The 7,904-nt window shown below is 34.8% G+C and overlaps 1 long non-coding RNA gene across 1 annotated transcript; it reads left to right on the top strand.

Moving 5' to 3' along the window:
• The first annotated feature begins 4,936 nt into the window (after positions 1-4,936).
• Positions 4,937-5,928, top strand: LOC149229970 (uncharacterized). The gene is made up of 2 exons (XR_016247340.1): positions 4,937-5,265; positions 5,390-5,928. It is a non-coding gene; the product is annotated as an uncharacterized LOC149229970 (long non-coding RNA).
• Positions 5,929-7,904: the final 1,976 nt, after the last annotated feature.

Genomic DNA, 7,904 nt, shown 5'->3' with positions numbered 1-7,904 from the left:
GGTTGCTTTGACTCTTCAGAAAAACTAACTATATTTGCTGGAACATTTCTTATCTAGTGGTTGAATTCACAAAGGCTGCTTAGCTCAGCTAACAACACAGAAGAGACAGTCAAAATTTTTAAAGCACCTAGAGCTATTACAAACTAGAAAGAAAAATGGTTCCCAAATTAATATTTAAAAGGTTGTCCCGAGATTAATAGCCATTAGAAAATGGAACACATTTTGAAAAGAAACAACCAAACATCTCAATCGAGAACATCGCAGTTGGGATATCTACTCACAAAAACCAAATACTCTATGATCTGCTCACTCTTCTCACACACTACAAGGCCCACCAAGTTCCTACAGAAAAAAAAATAAAAAATAAAAAATAAAAAAATAAAAAAAAAATCAATTTTGATAGTTAAAGGCCATTGTAAGATATTGTCACAGTCCATGATGTTATTTCCAAGTTCTTCTGTGGGAATTTGTCTAATGGATGATGAAAAAATTGCTCTCATTACAACAAGTGTTGTGTTAATAACCTCTGAGCAACCTTCCATAGGAGCAACACAATGTCCCGAGGGGGGATAGGGACAACTTCTTGTGCGGGGATTGGATCTGGGAAAGAAAAGACATAGACTACACACGCTTCGGTTGCTTCGGTAGGAGGGCTAATCCTTCGCTTATGTTTAATTGAGTTTATGAGTATAAACTGTCAGGGGAAGAGTGAGAATGAACGAGCACAAGATGTTTCTAAAAGGATGGAAGGGAAGATAAAAATTGAGGCTCACAAAATGCTGAAATAGAGCTAAACGCATCTCAAAATATACAAATGGATCTAGAAAATGGAATCCAACGCTGGTCAGAACATGTAGGAATCTACCTGAAGGGTGGATCCTTCTTGATGGCTCAAAACAAATTATTGGAAAAATACATATATGTCTAGTGGTCTTCGAAAAGTACAGTCTTAGCAATGCAATGGAAATTCACTTTCATGTATAACTTGCTCCCATGAAATCCCAAAATTATCTCAAAACTTGTAGCTTTGCTCCTTTTTCTGTAACTCCTTAGTCACTTTTCCTTTCATGAAATAAGACCAATGTTCTCAAACCATAAATAGATATATCAAGTCCTCCTCTATAAGGCATCTTTGATAATAACCAGCTCCATCCTACCTAAATGTTGATGCGAGCATTTCTCATTTCCATTACTGGAGTGCTAAAATATGAGCTTCCATAGTATATTTAACTGTAAATCGGAAGACCATTACAGGACGCATTTGTACAATTCAATGTGATCTATCAATAGGTTTGGCTTTAGTTGTATTCCACCAAAGATCAGTAAGAAGAACATAACATATAGCAACCATTTTCAGAGCAAGACTCACAAATTTCAGGGACATTTCCATAACAGTTACCTTAGGGAGTGTCATGAAATCATTCACAACTTTATCCTGTGCTATTACAGACATAGTTCCAACTTCCATCTAGCCTTCTATGTTGTATGCATGATTTTTTTTATTGAAACCTCAAGAAAATATGGCATACTCATCCATTGGGAGAAAACTATGGCTTTCTCCAATGTCTCTATAATATGCTGCTTATAATCCAAGCTCAAAAATGGATCATAAAATAGCCAGTAAATAAAGTGACCCAAATGTAAGAGGAGGATGATTTTCCTTAGAGATGCAACATTCGATTTGGAATTGGCTTGAAGTGACTTGAAATAATTTTTAGATTCCTTAGGAGGCCCAATGATTTGCCTTGCTTGGTTAACATCTCCCTTGAGATGTTCTAGGACTTATCTTTTAAGGTTGATTTTTCCAATTTGGGAACATAGGTTTGCTTGGACAAAAAAATTCCAATGCCTTTTAACATATCACTTGCCTCATTTGACCAAGGATTGACCTTAATATGCCTTCTTCAAGCCCACCTGTGTCACAAAAGGAGAACAACCACCTTTGATTAGGCATTTCTCCTTGGTGCCTTAACATTTTGATAAAATTTCCATGTGGCATGGCAAGTTAAAATTATGCTGAGCGATTTGAGTCTTTGTTGAGTTTTGACCCTTGGGATCCTATGTGTTGGGATTTGTGAACTACCTTGGGAAAGGTGAAATGTTGTAGAATGTGAGACTTCCATGTTGAGAACTATAACATGAATGATATACCTTATTTTATTGTAAACTATAGGTTATAGATTCTCTCTAAAGAGTTAATAAGCCCGTGTAAAGAATTGAAAATATATGGCTTTTTATTGTCTCCTTTACGTCCTCTACATTCGACATTGATAGTATACATTTATTTTTTTCTTGTTATTACATGGCCTGATATTTGTTTCCAATATTGCATCATAATGTTTGCTTTTACATGGGAGTTTTAGGGTTCCATAACTTGATCTTTATGGGAAGGCATGATTTTAAATTTATTGCATGACCAACAAAATCTGAAATACATAAAGGACTAGCTCATCTCCTAGAAGGCTTTTTAAACCCATTCCATGTATAGAGTGGCTTTCTCCGCTAGTGTTGATCCATCACTTCCAATAGACAATCACCCGAAACAAACATGGTTTGGTTGTAATATACATGTGGAGAGTAATTATGAGGCTCCAGATTTTCCAAATATTGTCTTAAACATAATGTTTCCAACATTAGATAGATGGAGAAGGCATGTGAAGAAGATCTAGACATTGCTTGAACTTTATTATTTCAAAAATTGACCTTAAAATTTTTGGTATACCTTGGAACACAAGGATGATATATTGGCAAAACTTCCAAAGGAAAATTAGTTTAGTTTAGTTGGCAAGAAAGAAAGTTGCATTTGCCTTTCTTAAATTATATCTTGAGCTTAATTTGGAGGACTCTATAACTCTGTGTGGGTGGAGGCTCATGTCTCATCACTCCTTATCCCTTTATCCTTTAATATTCCCTTTCATATGTCCTTTCCACACATTTAGTGGGATCAAGGTGGGATTTCTCAATAGTTGGAATACATTTCTATCGAAAGGTTTTGTTGTGGCTCAACATGGAATCTACTTTGGATGGGAAGGTTCAATATGGGTTGTATGATTTTTATCCCTTTAGCTCATTGGATTCTTTGTCTATTCATGCTATTGGTTGTTCTCAAATTTCCTTCTCCAAGGGGTTGAGACTATTTGCTTCATTTATTTTACATGGCTCGGTGAAAGAAGAAGAATGGAGCTTGTCTCCACAAATTTTCTATTTCGCTAAGTTACAAATAAAAATAGTATAATTCTATAGCCAATAGACTAATAACCTCTTGAAACACCTTTAGTGAGCTATGCATAGCTCTCACCTATCACTGTAGCTCAATTTTCCCAGCTAGACTCATGGTGCAGAGCCCCAAAAAGCTATTTTACGGGCTATTGATGCGACAGTTCACTAAAGAAACTTTATCGACTACCTTCAATGGTTATGTGCTTAAACCCCATGATAGGAGAATAGTAGTATTCAAAGCTAATGAGCGAAGCCCAATAAATTCCATACAGTTAGAGCTAGATCCTTTGAAGGAGAGTCTCAAAACTGACCCTATCTTCGTGACTCATCATTCTCACTCATGGCTAAGGTTGGATCCACACTTATGTTGACCAACCTATTGAAAATGATCTATTAGCTTTTCCATAACATAAAATCAACAAAGCATGTTGAAACATAGCAATGGATTATGGAAGTGGGATAGAGCCCTAAGGAAAAACTCTCCAAAAGATACTAAAAGAGTTAATTGATTGGCTGTGTGTAAGATCATATTATCGGGGGCTTATGGTGGTGGATCGACTACTTCTGACATGAAGTAAATTGGTAATAGATCTTGTGGATATGGGTAAATTATGGTCTCTCCCATTTCCTTTCCACGAAGTCGTTCAGAAATCATTTTGATGATGCGACATTATTCAATTGCACAATCCTATGGTATAAACCACTCGAGCTAGCACAATCCAATGCAATTTATTTAAATCTACCCATAAGCATCCAATAAGCATGGTCATGCCATCCTGCCAATAAGCATGGTTCATTCTCTACAAAATCACTCTCAACATTGTCGTCTAGGGACAATATACAACAACCCAAGTCCTGATGCATGCTATAAATGGGTTACTGAGCATCATTCAAACAAAGCATGTTGAAACATAGCAACAAATTATGGAAGTGGGATAAAGAAAGCACTAAGGAGTTGCTGCATCAGTTCAAGAGGCTCCTTTGGAGATGAATGATTGTTGAGCATTAGTGTCTGTATAAATGAATGCCTTAAGCCTTGAATAATGCCTCCAAACTCCAATATAAACACATAAATTCATATAACATTAAAATTCCAATTAGCATGAGGATGGGAAAGATGAGAATAAGTAGCATGAGAATGGGAAAGATGAGAATTGAGAAGTTGAATAAGCATACTACAACTAATTTCATATAATAAAAAGAACCATCTAATTTAAAAAACAAACATTTAAAATAATTTATTTATTTTTTCAATATATTTTTTCATATTTTTCTCTAAAGAAACAAAAGTATAATTAAAAAAACATTTTAAAATATGATTAAAAAGACTTCAAATTTAAATTTATTTTTATTTTTTAAATATATTTTTTCATATTATATTAAGAAAGACAAAAAATAATTGTCTTAGTGAGAAAAATAAAATTTCCTACTAAAAAATGTAATTAAAAAATTATTTAAAACAATTTATTTATTTTTTTAATATATTTTTGATTTAAAAATAATTTATTTATTTTTTTAATATATTTTTTCATGATATGAAGCTTGTAAGAAATTTATTTAAGACAAAAATATCTTTTGATCTTAAAATTAGAATTTTGTATTAAATTATTCACTTTTCAATTATTTTAAATTAAACATGGATGATTGTTTCCAACTTCTCCCAGCTGAGCATCCTTTCATCTTAAAATTAAAATTTTGTCTCAAGTTATTCACTTTTCAATTATTTTAAATTAAAAATGGCTCGTCGTTTCCAATTTCTCATCTCTTCTTCACATTTTAGGGCTACAGGATTTCTTTCTTTAGCATGGGAGTTGTCAGGGCATGGACTGTTAAGAGGGTTATAGAATTTCTCTTTCTTCACACCAGAGTTATCAAGGCACAAAACCAGAGTTATCAAGGCACGAAATGGTAAGAGGAGAAGAACATCACTGCCCATGGCTAGGGTCGGCCCATGATTCCTGGTTCACGACTCATATACATCTATTCGTAGGCAAGCGAGGGATAGTTCTGAGATGCATCCTCGAGAATCGATGGTCAATCCAAGAGGCACTACTTTGTAGCCTAGTCTGTGCCAATCGATAACTGTAGATGTGAAATTCATTTGGACTAGTTTTTCTTTTGATTTTTCTCCTCCATTTCTTTAACTCAAGGGACCTCTTTTTTGATGTAGGATGTGCTTCAGCTCCTTTCAACCACAACCCTCGTGGGGTGCCACCGCTAGGGAATGCCCTTTAAACAAAGGGAGGTGAGGAGGATGAAGCTCTCCTCACAATCTACATTTAGGTAATGTGTCCAGCAAAAACAAAAGAGCCTATGCTCATGGAAAAGTGTGTTAAGTTTGGGGAGATCGACAGCATAGTCGTTTAACTGTAGCGGAACCACACTTTTGTGTATTTCAAGCCCATTGAGCATGCTAAAGCATCCAAGGAGCGTTTGCAAGGCTTGGCCATGAGAGATAACTCTTTCTTAATTGAATTTTCCGAAGCAGTAAGGATTTTTCATTTTATTCCTCTTTATTTGTTCCTCCTCTGGTGGAGGTATTTATGTTAATTCTCCATGCACCTTTAGCTTAGCTCAATATTGTGATAAATGTTCTGCAAACCCTTGATTATCCAAATATATTTACTCTAAACACTATTTCCTAGAGGATTTTATCAAATTTCCTTTAAAATTTTGTTTATATAAAGTATATGGGTCAAGTTATTTCAAGTTTGTTTATTTCATATTAATGCTTTTTTGCACATGAATTTGATTTATTTACATATTTCAAAATTTAAGGAAAGACAGGAAGATGCCATGATAAAATTATTTCTTCTTTCTTTGGAGTACAAGCAGAAAGACTGGTTCAAGCACTTATGCATCCTGAAGAGAATATCTTCTATGATAGCTCTCATTAAATGTTTTTTCAAATATTGATATTGGGGACCAGAAATGCATATTTTTGGAGACGCCGGCTACCAACACTTGTTAGCAGGTTTAGAAAAGGAAGGTATTCTTGCTCACCTTGAATGAGGCTATTAAAAAAACTTCTCATGATAAATCTGCTACTTAGAAGTATAACATAGGCCCAAAATTTGGACTGAATAGTGTTGTTTGCTCTAGGGATAAATACTCTACTAAAGAAGCTATCCTTCACCATCTTGAAGACAATAATGTGCTAGATCCAAGAGGAAGCTATCGAGGCTATCTTGCCAGTGAATGTGAACATAATGAAGAATTTGATTGTGAAAAATAAAAATTCTGAACCATCTCATATTTTTTAATTTTGACGAACAATTGATCTTTGTTCATGAAATCTCAATGAGTTCATTGCATTCAACTTAAAGAAGGGCCCCTTTGAGTTTTTTGATGAGCACCCGTTTTATAATGTAGGCAGAGAATAAGAACATGTTGCATATTTGGAAAGGGGCTTCAAAATTGAAAAAAATAATGAAGGCTATTGGGGATAGAGTTTAATCACATCCCTAACTAAAGTTGTGATAGGTCGAAAGGATACTTGTGCTATCATGAGAGAGATGCAAACTAAGACATGTTCTCCTTCGAATGGCAACGTTGATCCTGATATTACCCAGACATTTGTCTAAAATTGAATGAGTTTGTTGTGATCAAGATTTCTGATAGGTGTTGCAGTTTGTATGTCACAATTCGACCTCTATCAACTTATTTCATGAATTTTATGAGCAAGACAACCTGAAAAATCTAGCAAGTGTTAGCAGAGGTACACTACACCCCTTTGATGCACAAGAAGTTTAATTATCAAATGATCAATGAAGGTGGTATTAAAGTCGATGCCCAATTCTATATTCTAGCATCCACCTAAAAAATGAATGGGAATATTCTTTTGATGGCAAGGGCTAGATGCTCCCTAGATTTACAAAAGAAGAGGGCATACTAAAGTCCCTGAAGGCAGATTAACACCTATTCCTCAGCATTTATGATATATCACGAGTACCACTGTGTGTAGAATTAAAGGAATTTATTATGTTGTATAATCAGGAGGATAATCTATCTAAACCATCTAAAAAACCAATTAGCACTATGGGTTACAAACCAAGAACTCAAGAGAAAACGTAGTGGAAACATGTGGGATAAACCTGACAGTTCCCCTTTTCCAAAAGCTTCGGCAACTCACAAATTGGAATTTCAACAGAAATCACTCAGACCAAGATATATTTTCTTGTGTGGCAGTAAATGAAGCTTAGCCTCAAGATATACAACACTTAGATGAGTTCCTACCATTTGTCATACTATTAGATTATCAACTCTCTACGATGTAGATCATACTATCTTAATGAGTAGCTATCCATAAATTGTCTTCAAATCAAGGCATATTATTGGTGAAGGAAAGGATCATCATCTTGTTGGATAGAAAACATCAATAGTTGTATCTAAAATTCATAGTTCCCTTTGAATGCTGAGAATGCAATCATCTGCAGCCTGCTATTAATCCAAGCATTTTATAGCTTCCTCTTAAGGTGATCATCTGACCTTAAGTCATGAGGCAAATGATCCATAGTGAGGAAATCTCTTTTGCATTTAGGTGTTTATAACACAATTCTACATAAGATCCAGATATCAAATTCAGGGTCCCCTACAGATACTTCTTCAAGGCACCTCTGATTTCAAGGTGAGAGTTTCCTCAAAAGAGACTGTTCAACATTGCCATGAACTTCTTCATCTTAATT

The sequence above is a fragment of the Pinus tabuliformis genome, chromosome J (genome assembly GCF_031772625.1).
Source record: "Pinus tabuliformis cultivar Carrire ecotype Pingquan chromosome J, CPIR1, whole genome shotgun sequence".
NCBI classification, from domain to species: domain Eukaryota; kingdom Viridiplantae; phylum Streptophyta; class Pinopsida; order Pinales; family Pinaceae; genus Pinus; species Pinus tabuliformis.
The sequence above is the reverse complement of the archived record's forward strand: the minus strand, read 5'-3'. Positions and strand labels throughout refer to the sequence as shown.